Source organism: Carlito syrichta, unplaced genomic scaffold, assembly GCF_000164805.1.
Source record: "Carlito syrichta isolate Samal-C Ts95f unplaced genomic scaffold, Tarsius_syrichta-2.0.1 Scaffold307019, whole genome shotgun sequence".
NCBI classification, from domain to species: Eukaryota; Metazoa; Chordata; class Mammalia; order Primates; family Tarsiidae; genus Carlito; species Carlito syrichta.
Window position 1 is genome coordinate 718,429 of NW_007251115.1, and position 15,055 is coordinate 733,483.

At 38.4% G+C, this 15,055-nt stretch overlaps 1 protein-coding gene across 1 annotated transcript in view; it reads left to right on the forward strand.

Moving 5' to 3' along the window:
• Window positions 1–15,055, forward strand: part of AGBL1 (ATP/GTP binding protein like 1) — a gene marked incomplete at its 3' end in the record, with an annotated part of 74,046 nt that overhangs the window by 44,347 nt on the left and 14,644 nt on the right. The window lies entirely within an intron of this gene.

The window sequence follows — 15,055 nt, forward strand, 5'->3', positions numbered from 1 at the left end:
AGGGTTAGGTATACAAATGTTCATTATGCAGGTACCCTTGTTGATGAGGTGTGTCTCCCCACAGCCCCGGCAGTTTCCCACTACTGCCAATCCTGCCCCTCCCCCCTGATAGTTTCCCACTACTGTCAATCCCTTTCTTATAATATTATGATAATTGTTCAAGGTCCACTTATAAGTGAGAACATGTGGTACTTAGCTCTTTGTTTCTGTGATAGATCACTCAGTATTATAGACTCCAAGTCCATCCAAGTTGCTGCGAAGTTCATACTTTTGTCCTTCCTTGTGGATGTGTAATATTCCATTGTATATATGTACCACATTTAAAAAAATCCAGTCCTCTTTTGATGGGCAACATGGTTGGTTCCATGTTTTTGCTATTGTGAACAATGCTGCAATAAACATGCACATGCAGGTATCTTTTCATAGAGTGCTTTGAGTTCCTCTGGGTATACTCCCAGTAGGGGGATTGCAGGGTCATATGGAAGGTCGATTTTTAGATCTTTTAGGAATTACCAAACCATTTTCCACAGAAGTTATACTGGTTTACACTCCCACCAACAGTGTAGAAGTGTTCCCTTTCCCCCACATCCTCTCCTGCATCTGTTGTTTGAGTTATTGATGATGACCATCCTGACTGGAGTTAGGTGGTATCTCAGTGTGGTTTTAATTTGCATTTCTTTGAGGACTAGTGAAGCTGAGCACTTTTTCATGTGTCTGTTGACACTTTGTATTCTTTTGGCAATACCTATTAAATTATCAGTAGCATTCTTCTCAGACCTAGAAACAACAATACAGGAATTCATATGGAAACATAAGTGATCATAAATAGCAAAACAATCCTCAGCAAAAAACCAAACCAAACCAAAACAACAACAACAACAACAACAAAAACCCCCAAAGTGTGAGGTATCACACTCCCAGACTTTAAACTTCATTGTAAAGCTACAATAATCAAATCAGCCTGTATTGGTACAAGGACAGGCATATACCAATGGAACAGGATAGAGATTCCAGAAGTAAAACCTCAATTTCTCAACCATATCCTTCTTTCTTTCTTTTTTTTACTGTAACTTAAAATATTTTTTTTTTTTAAAGATGTGGGGTACAATTCAGGGTTAGGTATACAAATGTTCATTATGCAGGTCACTCATAAGTAACCTTGAACAATTATCATAATACTATAAGAAAGGGATTAGTAGTAGTGAGATACTGCCCCCACCTCACCTGGCAGTATCTCACTACTACTAATCCCTTTCTTATAGTATTATGATGATTGTTCTAGGTTACTTATGAGTGAGAATATGTGGTACTCGGTTTTCTGTTTCTGTGATAGATCACTGAGTGTGATAGACTCTAAATTCATTCAAGTTTCCGCAAAGTCCATATGTTTGTCCTTCTTTATGGCTGCACAATATTCCATTGTGTATATATACCACATTTAAAAAATCCGGTCCAGCTTCGATGGTCAGCACAGTTGCTTCCAGGTTTTTGCCACTGTGAATAGTGCTGCAATAAACATGTGTGTGCAGGTATCTTTTTTGTAGAATAATTTGTTTTCCTTTAGGTATATTCCCAATAGGGAGATTGCTGGGTTGTTTGGAAGATCGATTTTTGATCTTTTAGGAATCACCACACTGTTTTCCAGAGAGTTTGCATTCCCACCAGCAGTGTAGAAGCATTACTTTTTCTCCTCATCCTCTCCAGCATCCTCTGTTGTTTGTTTTATTAATGATGGCCATTCTTACTGGGGTTAGGTGGTATCTCAATGTGGTTTTGATTTGCAATTCTCTGTGATTAGTGAGGCTGAGCACTTTTTCATGTGTCTGTTGGCTGCCTGTATATCTTCTTTAGAGAAGTGTCTATTCACATCTTTTGCCCACTTTTTAATGGGGCTGTTTATTTTTTTCCTTTTGGCATGTTTGAGTTCCTTGTAGATCCTAGATGTTAGGTTTTTTCAGATATACACTTGGCAAATGTTTTTTCTCAGTCTGTGGGCTCTCTCCCCACTCTCTTGATGGTTTCTTTTGCTTTACAGAAGCTTTTCAATTTGATGAGGTCCCACATGTCTATTTTATGGCATGGGCACTTGGAGTTTTGATCAGGAATTGGTTGGCAGTTCCAATTTCCATAAGGGTGTCTCATGCATTATCTAAGGTTCTTAGGTTTTATGTTTAGGTGTTTGATCTATTTATAGCTGATTTTTCTGTATGATGGTAGGTAGGGGTCCTGTTTCAATCTTCTGTATGTGGTCAGCCAGTTTTCCCAGCACCATTTGCTGAATAGGTTCTCCTCTCCTTAGTGGTTGATGGTAGAGGCTTTGTCAAAGATGAGTTGGTTGAGAAACTGAGGTTTTGCTTCTGGAATTTCTATCCTGTTCCATTGGTCTATATGTCTGTTCTTGTACCAGTACCAGGCTGTTTTCATTATTGTAGCCTGATAGTAAAGTTTGAAGTCATAGAGCATGATACCTCCTGATTTGTTTCTTTTGCTAAGGATTGTTTTGGCTATTCGTGATCATTTATGTTTCATATAAATTTCTGAGTTGTCATTTCCGGGTCTGAGAAGAATGATGTTGGTAATTTAATGGGTATTGCATTGAATCTGTAGATTGCCTTTGGTAGGATGGACATCTTAACAATGTTGATTCTTCCTATCCATGACCATGGGATATTTTTCTATTTGTGTCTTCTTGGATTTCTTTGAGTAGTGTTTTGTAGTTTTTATCGTAAGGGTCTTTCACTTCTTTGGTTAGGAAGATGCCGAGGTATTTCATTTATTTTGTGGCTATTGTGAATGGGTTTGTGCTTCTTATTTGGTTCTCTGCCTGCTTGTTGTTGGTGTATAGGAATGCAACTGTCTTCTGCACATTTATTTTGTACCCCGAGACTTTGTCAAGGTCCTTTATCAGTGTAAGCAGGTTTTTGACAGATTCTCTTGGATTTTCGAGGTGTGGATCATATTGTCAGCAAAGAGGAATAAATTGACTTCCTCTTTTCCTATTTGTACACCTCTGGTTTCCTTCTCTTGTCTCATTGCCTTATCTAGGACTTCCAACACGATGTTGAACAAGAGGGATGAGAGTGGGCAGCCTTGTCTTGTTCTGGTTTTGAGGGGAAATGTTTCTGGTTTCTGTTTGTTTAGCAATATGCTAGTTGTGGGTTTGTAATAGATGACGCTTACTATTTTGAGGTGTGTTCCTTCTATACTAGGTGTTTGAGGGTTTTATCGAGAAGGGATACTGGATTTTATCAAAAACTTTTTCTGCATATAATGATATAATCATGTGGTTCTTCTTTTTAAATCTGTTGATATATTTAATTACAATTGTGGTCATGTGGATGTTGAACCAGCCCTGCATCCTGGGAATGAAGCCTACTTAGTCATGGTGGGTGTTTCTTGAGATGTGTTGTTGGATCCAATTTCCTAGAATCTTGTTGAGAATTTTTGCATCTATATTTGTTAGGGATATTGGTCTGTAGTTTTATTTTTGGTTGGATGTTTACCTGGTTTGGGTATCAGTGTGATGTTAGCTTTGTTAAATGATTTGGGGAGATTTCCGTCTTTCTCAATTGCCTGGAATATTTTCAATAGAATTGGTATCAGCTCTTCCTTGTACCTTTTGTAGAATTCTGCTGGAAAACCTTCTGGTCCAGGGCTTTTTTTGTAGGTAGTTTTCTCATGATGGAGTTGATTTCCTGGGTTGTTGTAGCTCTATTTAGTATCTCAGTGTCTTCTCGTTTCAACCTTGGGAGGTTGTGAACCAACACATTTTTGACAAAGCCTCCATCATCAACCACTGGGGAAAGGAGAAACTATTCAGTAAATGGTGCTTGGATAACTGGCTGATCACATGTAGAAAATTAAAACAAGACCCCTACCTATCACCATTCTCAAAATCAACTCTAAATGGATCAAAGTCCTAAACTTAAAACCCCAAACTATAAGAACTTTAGAAAACACAGGAGACACCATTATGGAAATTGAAACTGGAAACCAATTTCTGATCAAAACCCCAAGTGCCTAGCCATAAGAGATAAGATAGACAAATGGGACCTTATCAAACTGACAAGATTCTGCAAAGCCAAAGAAACCATCAAGAGAATGTGGAGAAAGCCCACAGTCTGGGAAAAAAAATTTGCCAACTGTTTATCTTACAAAGGCCTAACATCCAAGATCTACAAAAACTCAAATGTGCCAGAAAGGAAAAAACCAAAAGCCCCATTACAAAGTGAGCAAAAGATATGAATAGATACTTCTCAAAAGAAAATACTTCTAATGTATGGCCATGCTATCCAGACAGGATGGGTGATATATTTTTATAGAAACTTAAATCTGACTATTGACAAGTATTTTTCTGAGATACTCTTTAATAATCTGGCCTTCAAATAAGGGAAAAACTATAAGAATTCTTAATGTCTGATCCTTAACATATTTGACCGTAATAGTTGATCATTATGTTTATGAAGTAACTCACTGAGAAGTATAAGACCTTGTGCTTTTGACTTTGGCCCTAGGTTGTGAGATATACAGTCTCCTTCTTGTTACTGTTTTGAGTTTTTCCACATAGAATATTGTGGTTATTATTGAAGTTGAGGGTTTGGTTGCTCCTGAAAGATGTAATCAATATCAGAGTCATTCTTTCATGAATGAGGTGGGTCTTCATGCAGAAAACAAGAACTTGGAAAATAGTCTTATATTGCAGGAAAGGAAGTCCAGTGTCTCTTGATCTTGTTTACTTTGGCCTATAGTATGATGAATACAGACATAAGGGAAGATGATCTCATGTGCCAAGGGAAAGATGGCATCCAAGGGCGTAGTGGGAAATCATACTTAAGAAACTCTAAATGGAAAATGAAGAAGTTACTGTGGCAGAGCCAAGTTACTTACCTACCAAAGCCATTTTCTCTTCTTTTAATAAAATATCTGAGCTACATATTCTATCCTCCCTTGTAGTTATGTGTGAAAATGTGACTGAATTTTGGTCAATGAAGTGAGGTTGGAAATGATAGATGCCATTTCTAGGCCTGACCCATAAAAGACTCCTGTGAGAGAGTCTCTGTATTTTCTTTTCTGTTAGCGTGAGGCAGATGTACCTGTTGACCTTGGAAGGCACAAGAGAAAAGAAAGGCCACACAAAAGAAGGGACCTGAGCTTCTGACTCGCTACCAATAGAACCCTGCCCACTAATCAAGAATATCTTTTGTATTCTATATGACTAAAAAAACCTCTTGGCTGGGCTCAGTAGCTCGGCCTGTAATCCCAGCACTTTGGGAGGCTGAGGTGAGTGGATTGCCTGAGCCCATGGATTTGAGACCAGGTCGGGCAACTTAGCGAGACCTCGTCTTTATAATAAATCAAAAATTAGCTGGGTGTGGTAGTGCATGCCTATAGTTCTGGCTACTTGAAAAGCTGAAGCAGAAGGATTGCCTGCGCCCAGCGGGTGGATACTAGGGTGGCTGTGAGCATGCCACTGTACTCCAGCCTAGGCAATGGAGTGAGACTCCAACTAAAAAAACAAAACAAAACAACCCCCCCCCCAAAAAATCCCCTCTCTTTTTGTGTTTGGGTCATTCATAAATATTGGGACTTGTTATAGTGGGAAACACTATCTTAACTAATGCATATACATTACAAATTTACTAGTCTATTTATCAGTATTTATTATGTAATGGTAAAAGTTTGAATTCTGGAAGCATTTACAAAATTTATGTCCTGGTTCTGTAACTTACTGTCTGAGTAACTTGGGAGGAAAGTGAATTCCCAGGAGGAGAGAATCAATCTTTGAGCTGCAACTGCCCTACTCTGTGTGGTGATACCACATTCCCTCTGCCCTACTCTGGCCTCACAGTGTTTGGGCCCTATTTTATTGATGAAGGCAGAAAGTTTCCCTATAGGTTATGCTAACTCATCCACATTCCCTTTCTTTACTTTTCTTTAGCCAAAGAAGCTCATATATTAGGTTTGTGAAAGCAATTTATACTCATGTAGCAGAATGAAGAGAACTAGGGCATTTGACAATTATATTTACTAATTTTACCATACCCAAGTCATTTATTGAGCAAACACTTCCTACGCTGAGATATATAGGAGAATTGAGACCTTACTGACTTATGTACAACTGTATCCTCAGTTCTTGACATGGAGTAGCCATTGAATAAATTTCTACCATATTAACACAGTGCTTTCAATAACTGAGCCAATCATGGGCAAGTTGGGGAGACTATTGGCAATAAAACAAAGATGAAATCTTAGTCTCTACTGTCCAGAATGAGGTAGATGGTCTCTTTCATTATAACAGAACCAATCACTATAGAGGGATGATTAATTAATAATCATTTATAAATGGATGTAATGTTTTATGATAGACCAAAGCTAAACTCTCAATTTAATTCCTGGTTGTTGATTTATTTTCAAGCAGTTGAGTAGATGGTGGATATATCTATAGAATGAGCTATGCTAAATTCACCTATGTTGTCACTGACTCCCCCCTTCAGAGTGTGTGTGTGTGTGTGTGTGTGTGTGTGTGTGTGTATGTGTGTATCTGATTGATCATGTATCTAATTCAGAAATCAAGTCCTGGCTTTGCATGAACATGGAAAGTAGATAATTGTCTTAATTGTGGGAGACCAGTAATTTGTGGGAGTCTCCAGGCTCAAAGTGTCTCTCCACCTTGGCTTTCACTGATCCCTGAAAAAAGAAGACTTTTTTCTTTTGATTTATGTCATTATCTTCATTAGATATACTGAGAGAGGGATAGCATGTTACATAGGTCATTAATGCATTAGTGCAGCGGTTTTCAACCAGGGTCAGGTTTTCAGTTTGCAATGTCTGTAGATATCTGTGATGGTCACAACTGGGGTTAGGGAATGAGGTTTGGTTACGCTACTTGTCTCAAGTGAGTAGAGATCAGGGACATTGCTAAACATTTTATAATGTATGGGACAGCTCCCTCTTCCCCACTTCAACAAATAATTATATGACCCAAAATATCAATGGTGCTGAGGTTAAGAGAACTTGGTTCAGTGTAAAATAGTTCACTGATGAATCCTTTTTATAACACAGTTAACAGAGTGGAAGTTTTGAGAGATAGTGGGTGGGGTGGACAAAAAGGCATAAATATAAAATTGTGAAATTGGAAGATGAATGCTAGGCTATGTTTATGCCCCAGAGGATTCTGACCAACATGTGAATTGAAAGGGAAAGAATTACTTCTTCCTGGGAAATATGCTGAATGTAGAGCTGTTCTTTTAAAATGCCACGGCACTGTCTTAAGTTAACAAAGGCCAACAGAGATGTGGGCAAAAGGAAGGGCAGGGATCTTGAACTGAAGGCTACACTGATTTCTTTTACATGTCTCACTCTATCCTGGAGCCCAAGGGATACCTTTAGAAGAGTTTCATGCCCTATTTGAGCTTTCTGAGAGCACACATGTCCTCTGAGACTCCCAGACATTTTTCTAGCAGATGAACAGAACTACTATTTCCTTTCTCATTCCTCATGATCAGAATCTCATATACTGAACAGCCACTGCTAGCTCACACTTGTAAAAATGGAAAGTTGGCTTCTTAGCCTGAGGATCTTCTATTGACCCATCTGACATTATAGATTGTCACCAGGTCATGAAACTGGAAAGGAATAAATCATCTCTTGATATTTCCTTAGTTGAAGAATGAGGAAAGCAAGTGGGGTCCAGAGAAGGTAAATGACTTATCTAAAGTCATAGTGAAAAAATTAGAATCACAGCTAGGTGCACCATCTCCAAGTCTGATGTTTCTCTACTCTCTATCATGTATTTTGCAAAAGTCAACAACTGAGTAAGAGAGAAACTCAATAAAATCACTGTGAACTTTTGTAGTATAAATGCTTGGTATAGATCTTTTCTCACCCACTGTCATGCATACCAAATTCAGTTTTTAGAAATCAAGTTTTCATTGTTTTTTATTGATCTGCTATTGAGATTGACTTGCATTTTAGTCACTATTGCTGGAAAAGAAATTTTCTGAAGCTCAGATGCCATTTTATTTTTCTCACAATTTGGTGGTGGGTCAGGCATTTGGAAAGGACTCAGCAAGGCATTTCTTGCATGGTATCTCTTGTATGGTTGCAGTCAGAGGTTGGCCAGGTCTGCAGTTATCTGAAGCCTCAACTGGTCTGGGCATCCAAGATTTCTCACTCCCCTGGTTGAAAGTTAGTGCCAACTGATCTCAGTTCTTCTGAGAACCTAATGGACTATCTACCTGTGTACCCTATGGATCTTTCCATATGACCTGGGCTTCCTTACAGCATGGCTACCTTAGGGTAGTTGGTCCTCTTATATGGAGACTTAGGGCTTTAGATGCCAGTATCCCAGTGAACTGATACCCCTTCATAACTCTCGAACTACACCCTCAAATTGCATTGCTTTTTCTGATCTACTCTTGAAAATTAAACAGTGTGACACAAGGACAGCAGGGTCAAACTCTCCTTGCTTCAGAATTCTGCTGAAGACCAGCTCACTAAGAATGAACCAGGTAGAGAATCTAGAAAAAGACATCTTTCCAATGTGCCTGGAATGAAGGCGCCTAAAAATGAGAATTCAGGGGCCTTATAGGGGCAGGAATGAGCCTCCCTGTCCAGCTGCCACTTGAAGCAAGGAGGCGGCGACTCACTTCCTCAACCTTGGTGCTGAGCCCTGGGTGGTAGACACCTGGAAGTGATATTTACTTGCTGTGTTTAGAATCCATTCAGAAAAGCTGAAGACTGTTTGGCACTTCTTTTCAGTAATCCTTAATTCTAACCTGCAAGTGTTGTGCTGTAATTTGTCAACTGTGCTTTGGAACGACTTCACAGCCTTCCTAGAAATAGAGACGGAGCCTGCTTCCCAATGAGCCTCATTTAAAAGAAATCAGAGAACTTTTCAGGGATGTGATGCTGTTGATTGCTGTCATTATTATTGTGACTGAGAGACTTTACCATTTATCGAGTGGCAACTAGTGTGCTGGGCATTGTTGATAAAGCACAGGATTCCAATTGGTTTCTGTCCAGAGGATGCAACCTTACCCTCTTTAGCTGTTTTATTTTCCCCCATCCTCTTAAGGACATTCTACTAAATTGGGAACATTGTGACCCAGGTGGAAAATTGATCCAGTAATATGTACCTCAAAGGATCTTCAGACCTATTTTTAGATTATTCATCTTTTGTCTGGCATGGTCATGGTAGCTATTTATCTACCAACATTTTATTGAGCATTTATTGTGACCCAGGCAGTGAGCTAAGCGTTTTTATATTTGTTATGGTATTTGTAAACCAGCTGTATCCATGAGTTAGATATAATTATATGTACCTAATAATTAGGTCTAATAATAATTAAGTCCAATAATGTGAGTGATGAATGGTGTCTTACAGAAGTTATGGAAACTAGCCTAAAGTCTATCTGAATTAAGTGTATATCCTTTAAACCCCCTCTCTCCTCTCTTTCTCTCCCTCTTTCTCCCTGTCTTTCTCTGTCTCAGCCTTATAGGTCTTCTTTTGTACCTCAACTTTGCCATGCTTCCACCAGTCAAAGGACTTTGCCCATGACCCTCCTTTTGTCCCATTTTCCCCTCCAAAGTATTATTCCTGTCCATCTTCTGCTAGTTAACTCTTGCTTATCCTTCAGCTCTCACCTTAAGTGCTACCTCTTAAAAGACCATTTTCTGACTCATGTCAAAAATTTTTATTTTACACTTGCACAGCACAATAAACCTGGACACTTATTCCCAGTTGCCATTTTGCATTTGTTTAGATGACTCTTGGCATAATATATGCCTCCTCAGCTAACTTGGAAGCTCCATGAAACAGGGACCTTGTATATTTATGCTACTCATGGTATTCATAGTACCTAACACAGTGCCTGGCACATAATAAGTGCTCATCAAATATTTACCAAATAAAAAATAGGCCACATTCCATCATTAACCTGGGCTGGCCCATGAACACCCTTTTTACTTAGGAGAAGGATCATTGATATCCTCACAATTAATTACATAAGATCCAATAAATCATTGAGTCATTTGTCAAATTTGTCAAATTCCTCCAGAGAACTATGAGGAAACATCCTAGTGAAGTTGTTCATTTTCAAGAACATCTAAGACACTCAGCCAGAAAACATTATAGGAGGGGGACCCCAAAAACTTGGAATTTCTTTATTAAAAAATGTGTATTCCTACATATTTAAACTTTAGTCACCTTCAAAGTACTCTCTGTTTGATGTAACACACCTATCAAGACGCTTTTCCACTTCTCAAAACAGTTTTTGAACTCATCCATTTTGATACCTTTCAGTGCTTCTGCTGTTTTTTTGTTTCACCTCTTCCACCTTGGCAAAATCTTTCCCTTTGAGGACTTTTTCATCTGGGGGAACAAAGAAGAGCTGTTTGGGACTAGACTGGGTGAATAGGGAGGGTGGAGCACGGAAGATCATGCTGTTTTGGGTCAAAAACTGCTGAACACTTAGTGCAGTGTGGGCAGGTGCACTCATAAATCACCCATCATAAAATGGGCAAATATATTGAAAGAATCACCAAAAAAAAATTTAAAAAATTCCCTGAGGAAGAACGCAGCCTCTCACAATAATGCTAGGTGGTACACTGATGCTGATGGGTTCTTAGCACACTTACTTAGTGTGGGAAGCCTGTACTACAAGAGGCCTGCCCTCCAAAAGGTAATTCTGTTTTTTGGGGGCTCTCCCTCATATACCATTTATTTTATTTTGTTTTGAGCATTTCGTTATAAAACCACAGTACCCATCACCCAGATTCTGTAATTATGGCAAACTTCTTTTTTATGTGCCCCTAATGTTTCCACCCCAATCTCCATCATATTGAAACAAATGTCATTTCATGTCATTCTTAGTTGTTTCAGTCCATACTCTTTTAAAAACACTTCTCACTTATGAACTCATTTCAACTTTGCCAGGAAATTTTTTCCTTTTACCTAGACTAAGTTTCTAATAATGCAGTTTCTGCCTGTTTCTTCTTGTGTGAAGACAGAGAATGGGTGGTCACTATTTTTGGTGTGTTATAACCACTTTTAGTAATTGAAGTTTGTGATTAGTGCTCCCTTCAGTCATTCATTACCAATCTCAAATTTAATAATGTCTTTTATTTGACCAATGGACCATGTCTAGTGAGTGTTCAAACTGCATGACTGGAAGAACAAATTTATTTTTGGCAATATGGTTTTCTTGGGCTATGAGCTGTATCCTGTGCTCTTGGCTCATAAGTTTGGAAGAGGTTCTGTTTTATTCTTTAGAGAACCAGAATTAGAATTTCATGGGCTTGTTCTTGTCATCTGTGGGAACAGAGTGGCAGTGTAGAAGCACTCTATTTCTGTGGCATCAGAATCACTACTCAAAGTAGGATGAGAATGGACTGTTTTTTCCCCCCAGTCTAGAAAAATTGGGGCTAGAGAAGAAGATTGATGGGAGGGGCGCAGGATGCTTCTTTTCCCTCTGCCTTAAGACTGTTAGACATTAATGGCCCCTATTTTTCAACACAGTGTCTGATCCATAGTAGGCATCCCATATTTGCAAACTCAGTTGCTAGAGTGACAGAAAACTTGAGATGTATTTCTTGTAAACTTTTGTAACAATGTTCTCACCGGATCATACTTTAAGGTAAATTCTGGCATCAAGGAGAATTCTGGCAAGCCTATCCTTAGCTAGGCTTTGGTAGATTACATAATAAGTTTTCATTCCACCTTATCCCATGCCATACCATTCCATCTTATCACATGCTATAGTTTTCTGAATGCCTACCCTGTGAAAGGCTCCATGCTAGGATCAGGGTATACCAGGAAGAATGAGTCAAAATTCTTTCTCTGGAGGAACTCATAGTCTAATGGAAGTATGGAAGATTAAAAATGGCTGCAACAGCCTGGGTGACAGAGTGAGACCTCATCTCTACAAAAATAAAAATTAACAAAAGATGCAAAGTCTTTTCTACTCCTCCATTTGAGGGTGGAACCTAACCCCCCCTGTACTTAACTTTGGGCTAGCATCAGTGACTGAAGTCGGGCTAATTCAAAATAAGTCTTGCAACTTCCACCCCATTCTCTCGGAATGTTTGATCTCAGGGAAGCCAGATGCCACATAAGATGTCCAAGTACTTTAAGATTTCATGGTATAAAAGACATTTGTGGGTGTTCTGGTCAACATACCAAGGTGAGCCCTGTCCTCTAGCCATTTCTGCTAAGGTGCCAGAGCTGTGAGTAAAACCATCACAGACACTCCAGTCTAGTGTATTTGCTAGCTCAGTGCCACTCCATGACCTCAGTTGATACCATGGGAAAGCAGAAGAATTTCTTAGCCAACCCCTACCCAAATTTCCTTTCAACAAAATCAATGAAGAGGCATAATAGAAAGTTTGCTGTTCTAAGCCATTAAGTTTTGGGGTAGTTTTTTTTTAATCTCACAGTAGACAACCAGAACAGGAAGGTAAGAAAATAACCAGGATCTACTAAGAATTCTAATAAAAGGTATGTGCAAACTATTGTTGGAGAACAAACATGGAACAAATAATTCAGTTTTTGGAGTGGCTAGGCCACCACATTGCACCACTTGAGGGGACATTAATTATGTTGTAGTCTTTGTGAATGGCACCCCCTGGAGTTGTGCAGTATCCAATGTGTGCAGACACATGTGGCAATTGTGGATAAAGGGTGCTGGAAAGGCAGGTTAACTGGGAAACCTACATAGAAATGGAAATGGAAATACGCTGTGAAGAGGGAGGAGAAATGGTATTCAAGTATGTATTAGCATGAGCAAAGTCTTAAAGGCACAGGTGCCCTTTGTACTCTTGGGGAACAATAACTGATCCTGTGTAGTTCAGTATTGGGCCCAGGGGTAATGGCTGGAGATGAGACTCTAAAGGCAGAGTGATATGAAGGGTGTTATTTTCATACCATGTGAGGCATCAGGAGGAGGGAGGCAACAGGGAAACATAGAAGATTTTAAAGGAAGGAATAACAAATTCAAAACAGTATTGGAGAAAATTGCAGTTCAAAACCCCACAGACTGTGAAAGACACTATTTGTTCTTCCAACTGCCTGTGTCTCCCTGAAAGCTTGGCAGATCAATTTTTAAAAATAGGAAAGTATTAAATAACAGGGGATTACTCAATGATTCATTTAAAAGGATCATTAAAGGAAAATTGAGGTATATCATATCCTGCCTTGTTTAATTGTTCATTTATTATTACTGTGGGTGAGGTAACAGCTTTGCATTATTCTTCTAAATAGTATAAAATATTTATTGGTAAATATAGCAGTACAAAAATTAATGCCAGTTGAGATTTTTGTGGGACTTTTTTCCTCCACTGATGGCCATAATTTCTACTTAAAGAAAAGCAATATTGTGCTGATTTATTCTGGCTCAGAGCTGAGTGAGAGCATATGAGTTCAACATCTGTATGATGATACTGTCTCTTAGTTTCTGTGAGACAGCAGGAATCTCTGATGGGCTGGCCCTATGGTTTGTTTGTGAAATCAATAGTTTTTCCTATCTATTAAGATCATAGTGTTTGGCAAGAGCGTACAAAGCATACAAGGTATAAAACTTTCTTATTTCCTCAGTCACATTTGATTTCACTAAAAGTATCTTTCATAAGTGATGAGTAGAATGTATACTCCATGGTTGTTGGGTAGAGTGTTCTGTAGATATCAATTATGTCCATTTGGTCAAGCATCATGTTGAGGTTCTGGATTTCCTTGTTGATTTTTTGTCTGGATGATCTATCTAGGGTATTTAAGTGGGGTATTTAAGTCCCTAGCTATGAGTGGGGTATTTAAGTCCCTAGCTATGATAGTGATAGAGTCGACATCTTTTTTAAGTTTACCTAGAAGCTGCTTTATGAAAGTTGATGCTCCTATGTTGGAAGCATATATGTTTAAGATAGATATTTCTTGTTGATGGATTGAACCTTTTATCATTATGTAGTGACCTTCTGTATCTTTTTAAATTTTTTGATAGCTTAAAGGGTATTTTGTCTGATATTAAGATTGTGACTCCTGCTTTCTTTTGTGTTCCATTCGCCTGAAATTTTGTTTCTCATCCTCTTACTTTGAGTCTGTGAGTGTCCTTTCTGAGTCTTTTGGAGACAATATATTGTTGCCTCATGATATTTTATCCATTTTGCCATTCTATGCCTTTTTAGTGGTTCATTTAGTCCATGCACATTCAGTCTAATTATTGAAATATGAGAGTTTAACCCTGTCATGAGGTTCTGATAGAGTTTGCTGTTGTTGTTGATGTTTGTTGTTTTTCTTTTGATTTTGGGTTGATTCATGTGAATTTTCAATCTTTTTCCTGCATTCTTGTAAAGGGCATTGTCATTCTTTTTTTTTCTTCTGTGTTTAATACTTTTTAAAATGTTTCTTGTAGAGCATAAGTTCTCAGGGATTAAATGTCGGAAAGATTTTAATTCTCCATCACTGATGAAGTTTAGCTTAGCTGGGTAGGTAATTCTTGGATGAAATTGTTTATATTTGAGAACTTGTTTATATTTGAAATTGTTTATATTTGAGAAATTGTTTATATTTGAATATTGGACTCCAAGCTCTTCTAGCCTGAAGTGTTTCTGTAGATAAATGTGCAGCTATTCTAATTGGTCTTCCCTGGTAGGTAGTCTGACCTATTTCTCTTGCTGCCTTTAGGAATTTCTCTTTTATACCTACTTTGTGTAGGCGAATTATTGTGTCTATGATGTGTTTTTCTCATTTGTTGTCTTGCAGAGGTTCTCTGAATCTCTTGTGTTTGAGTGGTTACATCACTGATGAGATAAGGGAAGTTTTCTTGAATAATTTCATGGAATGTTTGTTCCAGGGTGGTCTCTGTCTCTCATTCTGCCTCAGGAAGTTGAATTACTCTTAGGTTTGGCCTCTTAAAATAATCACTCATCTCTTGAAGGTTTTGTTCTTTTTAAGCTTCTTAAAAAGACAGTTTGTATTAGTTCTATATTTTGGTACTCAAGCTCTGAAATTCTTTCTTCTGCTTGGCAAATTCTGCTTTGCATGCCTATCAGTTTATTTATTTCATTC